The sequence below is a fragment of the Notamacropus eugenii genome, chromosome 1 (genome assembly GCF_028372415.1).
Source record: "Notamacropus eugenii isolate mMacEug1 chromosome 1, mMacEug1.pri_v2, whole genome shotgun sequence".
Lineage (NCBI taxonomy): Eukaryota > Metazoa > Chordata > Mammalia > Diprotodontia > Macropodidae > Notamacropus > Notamacropus eugenii.
Genome location: NC_092872.1, coordinates 127,775,877 through 127,789,598, shown reverse-complemented (window position 1 = coordinate 127,789,598; position 13,722 = coordinate 127,775,877). Strand labels below are relative to the sequence as shown.

At 43.0% G+C, this 13,722-nt stretch overlaps 1 protein-coding gene across 1 annotated transcript in view; it reads left to right on the top strand.

Moving 5' to 3' along the window:
• The window catches only part of IGDCC3 (immunoglobulin superfamily DCC subclass member 3), a 66,781-nt gene that overhangs the window by 18,985 nt on the left and 34,074 nt on the right, over positions 1-13,722 (top strand). The window lies entirely within an intron of this gene.

Genomic DNA, 13,722 nt, shown 5'->3' with positions numbered 1-13,722 from the left:
CCAGGACGAAGGATGGGGGGAACTAAGAAGATTGGGGGACGGTGAGGAAGGGTCAGTGGAAACCCAGAGATGTATTTTTTGAGAGGAGTGAAAGGATATACTTCCCAGCTGGGGTCCTAACTCGGGAATGGCAAGGATGAGATGTTCCCCTTCCTCTCACCCTCCTCCCTCCTCCCTCCTCCCCTCCTTCCAGCTCCAACCTACGATCGCTTACTGGACCCGGAGGTTGGGTAGGACTGGGGAAGGCAATGAAAGAAAGCCGCGGCTTCTTCTTAGAGGCTACTTGGTGGAATCAATGTGCATTCAATTAACCCCCGCGCCGCGCAGTCTCTATGGATCGGCTGGAACAGACGCTTTCAAGTGTCGCGGCTGTAAAGTCAAAGCGGCCCGGGCTGGAGTGTGTGTGTGTGTGTGTGTGTGTGTGTGTGTGTGTGTGTGTGTGTGTGTGTGTGTGTGTGTGTGTGTGTGTGTGTGTGTGTGTGTGTGTGTGTGTGTGTGTGTGTGTGTGTGTGTGTGTGTGTGTGTGTGTGTGACAGAGAGAGACAGAGAGAGAGAGAGACAGAAAGAGAGAGACAGAGACAGAGAGAGAGAGAGACAGAGACAGAGACAGAGACAGAGAGAGAAACTAGAGCCTGTCTTTGCTCATCGCAACGTTCGCAGCAATATCAGCCAGTTTGTGTTTTGAGGGCGGGAAGATAGGGAGGAAGGCGAGGGTAACCACTTTTAACTCTAAAAAGCGAGACCTTTCTACCAAATAGGAAATCGAGAGCTGGCCTCCGAAATACACTCTCCATCGTCTACCCATCTCTGTCCTAAGCACTGTAACAAGGAATGGGAGGTAGAGGCACAGAGGGATTGGAGAGGATCTCAAGTACATTGAGGCAGCTGTGCTAACATTACTATAGATCATGGAATATTAAGCACAGGAATGGTCGAAAGTTCCTTGATAAATAAATATCCCTTGGTGAGTAGTTCCAGGAAAGAATTTCACTTCCTAGAAGGTGGAAAAGTGCTGCCACTTCATAAGGTCCTAAATAGAGAACTCATTAGATCCTTTAAAATATTTAGCGACAGGACTTCGTCATATAATGTTAGAGTTAAAATAAATAATAGGATCATAGCTTAAACGGATCAAAGATATTCAAGTCACAGGAGCTGGGTTCAAATCCTGCCTCTGGACAGTATCTATCTGTGTAAACTTAGGCAAGTTACAGTTTTCCTGAAGACACTGTTTCCTCAACTCCAAAATGTTGAGGTTGGACTAGCTAGACTCTGAGGTCCCCTCCAGCTCTAAATCTGTGTTCCTATGATTTTTAACAGATGAGGAAATTGAGACTCTTGGTACAGTGGAGAGAACACTGAATTTGGAGTTGGAGGATCTGATTTCAAATTGCTGTTCTCCCCTGTAATATCTTTCTGATTTTGTCAAGTGGCTTAACCTCTCTGGGCTTCACTTTTCTTATTTGAGGAATGAAGGAGTTGAAATAGTTGACCTTTGAGGCCCCTCAGTCCATGATGGGGCTGCCTTGATGAAAGACTTCAAGGTCATCCAGCTAATTAGAGGCAGAATCTAGGTCTTCAGAAGTCCAGTTCAAGGTGTTGCCACTTGTTGGTTGACTGATGCAGATCTCTTTTTCAACTCTCTGACTTTCAGGTTAAATCATCCAAGAATATGTTGTAGAAGATATTTTTATAGAACACATTTCCCCCATCCCATTCTTCAAAGCCCAGCTCAAATTCTTTCATGACCTTTCCAGTCCAAAGTGCCTTTCTTTCCCCTCTGAACTCCTTTAGTTGCTTTAGTCCAATTTTACAAATCTCTGTTAATCAACAGATTTTTTTAATTGACCCCTTACTCAATTTATTCTTTTCCACCTCCAAACCAAAAGAAAACTTGGACCAGCTTTTGAGTTGTAGAAGAAACTCTATTTCAATTTCTTATAAATACAATATCTCTTCTTTAAAAAGACTATACACATACAAATAAATAAAAAGTCAGTACACTCAGTTTGCCATTCTTTTTGCCCCCTTTTTCCTCTGAGGGTGTTGGCTAGCTCCTCTGCTCAGTCTTATGCACTTAGGGAATTGAAGATTTCTGTTTTCCCAGAGAATCTTTATCCCTAAGGACTTTTATTCTTCATCTTTCTCCTTTCCATTTCAAAAATGCTTATAACTCTTTGCAGCCCTAGACTGTGTCCACCCTTTTGGGGGGACCTAGAATCTTGATCAACTGTTCTCTAGTCTTTTTAAATAATATATTCAGAGAGGAGATGGGACTCTTTCCCCAGACCCATTCCCATTTCTTGGGCAGGTTCTATCCTTTCTACCCTCAAACTTTCAAAACCATAATCCCTTAAGGGAGCCTGTACCAGGATTTTATTACCTTATCTGTCTAGCAAGAAGATCCTCCTTCATTTCAACTAACATCTTTGACCTCTATTTAAATCCGTTTGCTCTTCTTCAGTGTGCCATGTATAGAAAAGAGCAACTTGGAGCTGTCCACACATCTAAGCATAGATCATGAAATTTAAATTTGGAAATAATCTTAGAGATTATTCCCTCATTTTCATAGATGAAAAACTGGATTCCTTAGAAATGAACGTATTTCCTCAAGGATACACAGGTGGCAAGGAAAACCCCCCCATATCCTTTGACTCCAAATCCAAGGATCTTTCCACTAAATCATGCTAGAAGAAAACAAGTATTTGTTAAGTGCTTTGTGCCAAGGACTTTACAAATGTTATTTCATTTGATCCTCATGACAACCTTGAGAAGTAGGTTCTATTATTATCCCCATTTTACTGTTGAGGAAACTGAGGCATAAAGGTTAAATGACTTGCCCAGGATCACATAGCTAATAAGTATCCAAGACTGGATTTGAACTCAGGTCTAATGCTCTAGCCACTGCACTACATAATTACATCTGTAAAGGGTCAGGGTAATTGCTAGCCTGAGGTAGCTAGGTGGTCAAGTGGATAGGGTGCCAGACCTGGAGCTGGGAAGACTTATTTTCCTGAGTTCAAACATGGCCTCAGACACTTATTAGTTGTATGACCCTATCCCTGTTTGCCTCAGTTTCCTCTTCTGTAAAATAAGCTGGAGAGGGAAATGGCAGATGACTCCAGTATCTTTCCCAAAACAACTCCAAGAGTCAGACACTACTGAAAATAACTGAACAATAACAACAAACTTGTTATACTCCAAGGCAGTGATAAAGTCACCTCTTAATTCTTTCTTCTTCAGGTTAAAATGTTCTTATTCCTTTAGCCTTACTTTTCAGAACCTTCTCTGTTCATTTGTTGATTTTGGTCACTCTTCCTGCACATTCCTGTACTCCTTTGGAAGTAGAGTAACCCAAACTAAGGGTTATGCTGAGTATACCAGAAGGAATGGTTCCCAGGTTTTCAAATCATATTTCTTTGATCATATCACATGTTGGTTTATTTTTCACAGTGGCTCTTTGTTGATGACAAATTCATTTTGTAGGAAGTAAAACCACAAATCCTAGATCTCCTTTTCTGTTACTTTTGCACCTGGCCCCTCTTTCCTCAGTTTCTATTTGTGCTGTTGGCACTTACTGTCATCCCGTCTCTACAGGATCATTTTTCTGGCTCATCAGTTTTATTTCTGTCGTCCAGCATCACCCAGTAGCAAGCAGCAATAGTGGTAGAGATTATTCTAAGCCATAATCTGTCACCATTTAAAGTCACTATTTAGCTTCTTCCTCAGGCAAGGTTGGAGATTTTTGCCCTGTCTCATCCCTTGGGTTGAGGATAGGAGGGGGGATAACCCCAGACTTTCACCTGTAGCCTTTGGAATTGTGGTCCTTTTCTTGGCTTCCTCTCAGCTCTGAGACCTCTGCAAGGGGTAAAGGGCTTTCTGAGAGGTCAGGAAGAACTGGGTTCAAGTCTTGCCTTTGACATGTACTTGCTGGGTGATCATGGGTAAATTCCTTAACCTCTCAGTGCCCCAGACAACTCTCCTTGACTATAAGTTCGAGGACAAGTTGCTGCTGTGTTGAGGAAGTTGCTACACTGAGAATTTCTCCACAGTAACGAGGATGCTGAGTTTCAGAGACTATAGGTGACTTACCCAGAATCACACAGTTTGTAAGACCCCCCAGCCCTTTTTACGTTAAGACCACTGCCACCCTGTTTTCCCCTGGTCATGACCTTCCCAAGATTCATTTCTCTTCTGCCTTAATTCTCTCTATATTAAGAAACACCAATAATATTCTTGCCCACCTTTTTGAAACAGTAAAGATTCATCATCCTTATCTTCTAAAGTAATAACTAATTATGGCAAAGCACTTTGCCATTGTGTGGTACTCTGGAAATGTTTAATAGTAGAAATCGTAATTTTTCATTATCATCATGCTCATTATAATTATCTTCATATCATAGTACTAACCCACTAAGCAATATTTAAAAAGTTATTAATGTTCTCAGGTTTGGGGGATGAGAAAGAAATACTTTTCATTTGAAAAACCTTTCCAGCTGCAAAGGACCAATCATCTTCATCTAGTGTGGCATTTTGAGGGGTCTCTTCTCCTTTATCTTTGGTAATATTGGAGCATTTTAAATATGCATCAGAGTAACAACCAGTATAGCATCAATGGAGTTCTGTATCTGGATACCAGCAGCCAGGATGTTCCCCAGCCCCTCAGCATCATTGCACATCTTCTCTCCAGGTAGCCCTTAATTGCTCCCTTACAATTCCCTGGTCACTTCCTTCCTTCTGCTCCTGCTTACCATCCATCCCTTCCCATCAGATTCTTCCAAAGCTTCCCTTAACTGAATTTTCCCAAGGAGTATTTTTGCTGTAATATACAATATCACCAATCTGGAAATCTGATACTTGGGGCCACCCATCCAGAACTATGAGTAGCTATTACATTAAGCCACTATGTTAAGTGCTCTTGGTGGAGGGAACACACATGGAGGGAAACGAGATACAGAGATGACTAAAACCCGGTGTGTGCTGACAATGTTTAACAACCAGCTTGGGGGGGAGGTAATATATGCAGATATCTTCATTCTTAGCATTTTCTCTATCTCTTTCTTATGTCCACACAATCCATAAAACAAGAAATCCATCTCTGATTTGTAGGGCTTGCAGATTTCCAAACAGTAAATACTCCCACTGAAAATTTAACTCAAGTAGATGTTGGCTCCAGCAACCCGAGCCTAAAACATCATCTTAAGACATCTCTCCAACGTGAGTCAGTGAATATAGTTCATTAGCAATGAACTATGAGAACAAACCCAAGAAGGCATAGGTCTATTGAACCAGGCCTATAAAAACAGATTACTGCCATATGAACAACAATTCTGTTGTTATTGTTTAGTCATGTCTGACTCATCTTGTCCCCATTTAGGTTTTCTTGGCAAAGATACTGGAGTTGTTTGCCATTTCCAGCTCATTTTATAGATGAGGCAAACAGCGTTAAGTTAAGTGACTTACACAGGGTCATACAGCTAATAAGTAACCCTAAATACTGAATTTTAACTCAGGTTTTCCTGACTTCAGACAGGGTTCTCTATCCGCTGCTCAGTCATCCACTATCCACTGCTTCACTTAAATTTCCCTAGTCAGCATCAGGTCTTTTTCTTTTTGATCAACTGGATAGAACCATGGCACTCGAGAATTTTTATCTTTCTTTAAGTAGAAATAATCTAATAAATAAGCTACCCAGAAGGTATAGGTTTTCTGGTAGGAGAAAGGAAACAAACAGCAGGAATAATAATGGCTGTGAACATTTACTCAGTACCTGGATTCTTACTCTGCCACTAACTGAAATTGCTTTTTCCAAGGTCACCAATATCTCTTATCAGCTATATCTGATGGCCTTTTTTCAGTTCACATTCCACTTGACTTCTCTGAATCTTTTCATTTTGTTGTTTTTGTTTTGGTGAGGAAATCGGGGTTGAGTGATTTGCCTGGGATCACACAGCTAGTGGGTGCCATGTCTCTGAGGCTGGATTTGAACTTAGGTCCTCCTAACTCCAGGACTGATGCTCTGTCCACTGTGCCACTTGATTGCCCCTGGCAACTTTTGATATAGTTGTCTATTCCATCTGCCTGGATATTTTGTCCTTCCTTGATTTTGGTGACTGCTCTCCCTTGGTTTTCTAGGGTGGTACATTGGAGAGAAAACTGATTTAGGGTGGGGAGATGCAGATTTTAGTGCCTGCTCTTCTTTACCATTTGTGTGTCCTTGAGAAAGTCAGTTAACCTCTTTAGTCTGCAATTTCTTCCTCTATAAAATGAGATCGTTGGGCTAGATGACCTCTAAGGTCTATTTTATTTCCAAATCTATGATCCTCCCACCTAACCATTCTTCAGTTTCTTTTGTTGATTCATCATCCATCTTTTGCTTCCTAAAGATGAATTCTCCCCAAGCAGGATCTCATAAACTCCCATTGGCTCAATAATCATCCCTGTGCAGATGACTCCCAAATTATCATTTCTATGCAGATGAATAAAAAATCTAACCTTCGATTCTTGTGAACTTCAGGCCTGCAACAACCAATTGCCTTCTAGACATTTTCATCTGAATGCCCCGCATTGGCATCAAAACTCAGCACATCTAAAACAGAAGTTATTATCTTCCTTTCTCCTCCCTGACTCAAACCACCCTTTTTCTAAACTTCCTCATTTTTATTAGGGACATCACCATCTTTCCAGGCCTCAGAGTCATCCTTGATTATTCACTTTCCCTCACCCTCTGAGGTCCAATCAGCAGCAGGTCCTGAGAGTTCTCCCTCCACTCTATCTCTTGCAGACACCCTTCTTTCCACTCATATGGCTGGCCATTAACCAAGCTCATACCTTCATCACTGCTCATGTAGACTAAATATCAGTCTATTTGTTCTCTTTACTTTCTCTCTCTCTCTCTCTCTCTCTCTCTCTCTCTCTCTCTCTCTCTCTCTCTCTCTCTCTCTCTCTCTATCCCTATCTGTCTGTTGTCTCTCTGTGTCTGTGTTCATATCTGTCTCTGTCTCTTCTCCAATTTATCCTTCACGCAACTGCCAAAATCGTATTTCTAAGGCATAGGTCTGATCAACAACTCCTCTGTTCTCAAATGTTCAGTGACTTCATATTGCTTCTAAGATAAAATAAAAAACTCCTTAGCCAAACATTCAGAACACACTACAGTTTGACTCCACACTACTTTGCAGGGATTTTGTGTCACTCCCCTTTGTACATTCTGCATTGTGCCTAAACCACACTAGTAGTTCTCTAGACTCAACATTCTGTCTCCCATCTTTGGACCTTCACCCAGGCTGTCCCAGGTTCACTCCATCCTCATTCTGAAAGTGCCTCTCAGAACCCTTAACTTCCCACAAACCACAGTTTAGGTGGTGCCTCCTACTAGAAACCTTTCCTGATCACTTCATCTGTTAGCTTAAATTTCCTCATGTTTACTTATTTTTGTACATCATATTCCTGGAGCAGAATGTAAGATCCTCAAGGAAAAGAACCTGTTTTGTTGTTTGCTTTGTGTACTCGATGCCTTGAATTGACCAGACACTTGATAAGTGCTTGTTGAGTTGAACTGAATCCATGAAACCATTAGAGACCAAGGTAAGAAAATATATAATCAGTCATAAAGATTGTGGCTCATACTCCTGAAGTTTGGAGAAAATGAGTGTGGAGTTGAAAATTTAGGAGAAGGTTTCATGGAGGGAAGGAGGAAGAAAGAGAGAGGAAGAGGAAAGAAAGAAGAAAAAGGAAGGAAGAAAGGAAGGGAGGAAAGGAGGAAGGGAGGGGAAAAGAAAGGAGTGAGAGAGGGAAAGAAGGGAGGGAGAGAAGGAAGAGGAAGAGGAAAGAAGGAAAGGAGGAAGGAAGGAGAAAAGAAAAGAAGGATGGATTTGCTAAGTGCCTGAAAAATATTCTCATTGATCCTCACAAAAACTCTGGGAATCAGATGCTGTTATTATCCCCATTTTACAGTTGAGGAAACTGAGACAAGTGACTTGCCAAGGGTCACACAGCTAATTAGTGTTTGAGGCTAGGTTTGAATGTACGTCTTCTTGACTCCAGGCCCAGCACTGTTTACTGTGCCACATAGCTTCTTAGGGAATGTTTTGCCTGAGAAAGAAAAATAACTTCCTTCAAGTATTTAACAAGCTGTCAAGTGGAAGAAAGATTACAATTTTTCTGTTTTGCCTAAGAAGGAAGAATTGAGAGCAATGGTAGAAGTGGACAAGAGGAAGATTTCCATTTGCTATAAGGACAAATTTCCTAATAATTTGAGCTGTCCAAATGGAAATAGGCTGCCTCAGGAGATGGTGGATCCTTATCACTGAGCATCTTCCAGCAGCAGCTATATGGCTATTTGTCAGAAATGTTGTGTATTTAGTTTGAACCAGATGAGTTCTGAGGTAGTCTCTTCCAATTTTGAGATTCCATGTGGTCTCGCTAGCTCAGTTTCTGAGTTTCTTAGCATTTCATACCAATGAGGTACTTGTGTTATACTACAATGGTTCATGTACAGCCTGTATATCTTATCTTTGCTACTAGATTACAAATTCATGGAGAGTAGGATTGGAGTCTAAATTATCAGGAACCAATGCAGTGCTGTACCAGTATTGGACAACTAATCTTTGTTGAATTTTCCTTTAGGACTTTGCCCTTGGGTGGTCCAATTTTCCTGGGGTTTTCTCAATGATTCCCTTGAAGGAATCAATCTATTGACATTCTGAGTTTGACTTGCAGAATTGGAAACAACTTTCGGAGATCATCTAGTACCGGGGTGGGGAGCCTGTGCCCTCAAGGTCATATGTGGCCTACTAGGTCCTTGGGTGCTGCCCTTTGACTGAATCCAAACTTCACAGAACAAATCCCCTTAATAAAAGGATTTGTTCTGTAAAAGTTGGCCTTAGTCCTTCTTACCCCACAGTTTGGTTCTACTGCTTCATTCGACTGCATCAAGTCTCTGCTTAGATTTCTTTTTCCTTTTGTTTGCTTTTTGTTTGGGGGGAGGTAATGGGGTTAAGTGACTTGTCCAGGGTCATACAACTAGTAGGTGTTTGAGGCTGGATTTGAATTCAGGTCCTCCTGACTACAGGGTTGGTACTCTATCCGCTATGCCACCTATCTGCCCCATCTGCTCAGATTTTTACACCCTCTATAATCTGTGCCCATCCTTGTTTTCCACCCCCATCTCCCACTACTCTCCCACACTGCTCTCTCACTGATGCCCTCTCAGGCCACAAATCATGCTCTCTTTTCCCCTTCCCCCCCACACCTGGAATGAATTCTCTCTGCATTTTGTTTATTTGAATACGTAGGCATCTCTTGAAGGGCCAGTCACTCTATAAAGCCTCTGCCTGTTCTAGCTCAGTCCATATGTGACCCATAATACTTCTGAACCAGATTAAAATGTAATTGGGAAATAATTAACAAAATAAATAAGAAAACAATAAAACATAGATAATATCACATTTAAAAATTAAGTCAATATGTGTCCTGCAGGGATCATTATATCTGGATTAGTGACCCCATTTCTATCTGAGTTGGACACTGTAGCTCTAGCCCATGCTGATTTCCCCCTTCTCTGAACTGCTAGCTATTGGCTGTGTACTATACAGTTTAGCTCTTAATTAATCATACTTAAATTAGCCTTTAATTGTTCATATGTCTCAAACTAAGTCTAATGAACTCCAAGAGTGCCTTCTCTCCCACTTTCTCTGCTTCCTCCTAGTTCCCACTCTAAGGTTGAGCACACAGGTGTTCAGTAAATATTTGTTGATTGAGCTCAATTCTGATGAATACATGACTGGTAGACAAACATCTCAGGGAAGAGAAACCTGACTTCCTGCCCTTTGAATTGCTATCTGTACTCCATACATATAGTCAATATCTCTCCTCCAAAGCAGGAAATTCAACATCTTGTATTCACAAGTATAAGAAATGGTTCATACTTAAGACCATAAACTTCCAGGCCAAGAATGGCTCCCCTTCTACTTCTCCCCAAAGATCTGAAGTAGGTTCGTTTTGCTTTTTGGTGATGGGAAAAAGAAGGGAGAAGTAACACCCTGCTAGATTCTGAGAACAGTGAATGAAGAAAGACCTTTGTGATATTCTAAACATACAATCTAGTTATTCCAGTCCCCTGTTCAAAAAACTCTGCAGCATTTAGGATAAAATGCAAATCCCTCTTTTTTGTCTTGGAAAGCCCTTGGTAACTGGACTCCAGCCTACCTGAATAGGAATAGGACACATCCCCCTCCTCCAACAGACTTTACATTCTAATCCAGTGGGCACATGTGCTGCTCCTCCTAACTTTACATCTCAGTGGGGAAAATACACTCCCTCTTCTCTTAGTTACCTAGAATCCTTCCTTCAAGGCACAAGTCAAACTTCATCTCCTATGGAAGACCTTTCATGATTCCATCCCCTAGTGGCTAGTATTACCCCAAAATTACTTTGTGTTTTATTTCATATATATGTTGTGTTATTTATGCCATGTTGTTTTCCTTGCTAGAGAATGAACTTGTTGAAGACAGTCTATTTCTTTTTCTTATTCTTTTTTGTGTGTGTGTGTGTATGACTTAAATACCAATCACAGGGCCTGGTACTCAATAAATGCTTATTAATTGACTTGTAGTCCAGTCAACCATCTCTTCTTACTGATGATGAAACCAAGGCTAGGACCAGCTAAGTGATTTGGAACCACTGACTTTTAGAGCTGGAAGGGACCTTAAAGACCATTTTGTCCAACCCCCTCACTTTATAGTGGGGGGAAACTGAGGCCCAAAGAAGTGACTTGTTCAAGGTCATATAACTAATAGAGGAAACAGAGTATGAACTCAGGTCTTCCAACGCTGAATCTAGCACTAGACACTAAGGCCATATAGATAGTAAACAGGAGAGCCCAGATTCAAATGCAGGTCTTCTGACCATAAATTCAGTGCTAATTCTACTTTAACATGTTGCCCCCTTAACCAGAGGTTTGGGATTAGTTGGTTCATATTTCTCAGGTGTGTCCTACTTTTTTGTGATCCCATTTGCTGTTTTTTTGGCAAAGTTAATGGAGTGGTTTGCTATTTCCTTCTCTAGTTTATTTGTACAGATGAGGAAACTGAGGCAAAATAGGGTTAAGAGAGTGACCTGCTCAGGCTCAGACACAGTTAGTAAATGACTGCGGTCAGATTTGAGCTCAAAGTTATTTCATAGTTAGTTGCTTATTCTGCCTGTGTATAAAACCAACCCTGGGGGTAGAGATGGAGAGTCATGTAATGTTACAGCTGATAGATTTATCTTTCATAATCTTTACCTGGTTCATTTCCATGTACTGACCCTAAACACTGAAATATTTTAAGAGATTCATATCTATGGTATTGTACTGCTCTGTATTCAGAAATATAAGAAAAAGATGAGCCTTACACTAAAAACTGAATATATAAAAAAATCAAAGTAAATCACAGTAGATTTAGAACTAGAAGGGACTTCATTATCAGCCGGTGCACCCCTCATTTTACAGATGAGGAAACTGAGGCTCGCTAATGTTAATCGATTTGCTCATGGTTACATAGGGAGTCAGTAACAGAACTGACATTTGAGCCTCTAATTTTCTGGACTGAAATCTGCCTCACTTTTCTCTAGACCATCTTGCTTTTCTCCTAGATTATAACTCGTGGAGGACAGGGATTTTCATTTTCCTTCATTCAACAAACATTTATTAAGTTGCCAAGCCCTGTGCTAGCTTCTGGTGATACATATTCAGTGAATGAAATAAGCCCTGTCCACAAGAAGCTTACATGGAAATAACACCTACATCAGCCCGGCAGCCCCGAATCCACACTACAGAACTGAACTGAATTGACGATCTCTGGGTTCTGTGGGGCCGAGATGGGTATGAGGAATGGGGGGCGGGGAGGGGGTGCAGAACTGTGTTTGTGGGCACATCGTGAGCATTCAGTAAATATTTGTGGAATGAATTGTTTGTTGAATGAATGTTTCTCATTGAATAAGAATGGTTGCGTAAGAATTCATTTTAGGGGAGTCAGGGGCAGCCTTCTCATTTTCCTTCTGAACTCCTTATCGCCTTGCAGAAGCATCTAATAGCAGCGCTTTTCAGGGGAGAGCCTGGGCCTGGATGGGAGGGGGGGTGGATTTCAGATGGGAGGGGGGACAGGAGGGAAGGGAAATGGTATCTCTGTAACGACAGCGACATCAAACCCTCGTTTGGCTTTGGAGGACAATGGCCAGCTTATTTTCTCCATTTGCCTGGCACAATGGCGGATTCTCTCATTCACCAGCGGTGGTGCGAACAAGGTAATTAGCCAGTGCTATTCATCGAAGACACTATTGCTATTCGCGGATGGAGGGGGGCGAGAGGGGAGGAGAACGCCCCGTGTCTGGCTGGGATTAGTCGCCTGGTGCTGGGGTGTGCAGCTGCCGGGCACTTCAAAGGGGCCCCACTGGGGCAGCGGCGTGGTGGGAACCAGCGCTATTCCCCCTGGCTGCAGACGCCTCCCCTCTGCATGCATGGGTGTGTGTGTGTGCGTGGGGGGTGTGCGTGTGTGTGTGTGTGTGTATATGTGTGTGCTTGCGCGCGCGTGTGTGTATATGTGTGTGCGTGTGTGTGTATGTGTGTGTGCGCGCGCGTGCCTTTTGGGGCACAGCGCACCTCTCAGTTCTGGGTCTGCTATCAGGTCCTGGGGATGGCCGGGCCCCTTTGCAATGCTGTCCTGGTGCTGAATATGCCTCGCCTTCAGCTCCCCGTCCCATTCCTTCTGCACGACTGAGTCCCAGGGAGATGTGAAATGGAACCCGGCTCCTTTAGCCGGGAAGGGGGAGAGAGCATGTGGCTGGTTTTGCTTAGAGCCTTTGCAGCTAGCTTGTCCTCTGCTATCAGGGTCCCACTTTCATCGGGCTGCGGCGGGCGGGAGCTTTCTTCCTTTCAGTCCCAGGAGTCAGAGGGCAAGGAGGGAAGGAGGGAGACTTAGGAGTGGGGGTGGGGAAGCTTGACCCCCAGCAGTGACCTCTGGAGGAGTCTGAAGCAGATGGCCCCTCTTCTTCCTCTGAGCCGCTCTCTCATGGCCCCGAGGCCAGGGTCTCTGACCCTGCCTGCCATCTGAATGCCTGGACTCTGGGGGCCCCAGCTGGGGCTCAGCTTCCCTCCTCTAGCGTGCATTCTGCCTAGTTTCGTGCGCTTGCAGTCAGATCTCTGCCATCGCTCCTACTCCCTCCTGCGGCTCCCACCACGACACTGTGGCTCTGGGATTATGGGTGTATGAGCTGCCAAGGTGCCCCTCTGTGCCTGGCGCTGTCTGTTCTGAAGGGAGCTCAGACGGTGCCCACTAAGTGACCTGTCACAGGAGTGTTGATAACAGCTCACATTGCTAGAGGACTTTTCTCGCAACAATCTTGTGAGCTCGGTGGACAGTCAATAAGGATTTATTAAGCACCTCCAGTGTGCTAGAAAGGCACAAAACAGTCCCTGCTCTTAAAGCAACATGGGGGAGACAACATGCCAACAACTGTGAGCAAACCATATAAACAGGACAAATCGAACCTGGAGTCCTTAGAGGGAAGACACTAACATGGCTGTGCCAGTGTTGTTCCCATATTATAGATGGAGTAACTCAGGCTCAGACATGTTGGTGACTTGCCCAGGTTCACATAACTGCTAAGTACCAATGTTGGGATTCCAAGTCTCCTGATTCCAGTGCACTGCTAAACTCTTCTGTTTGGGGGTTCAAGGATGAG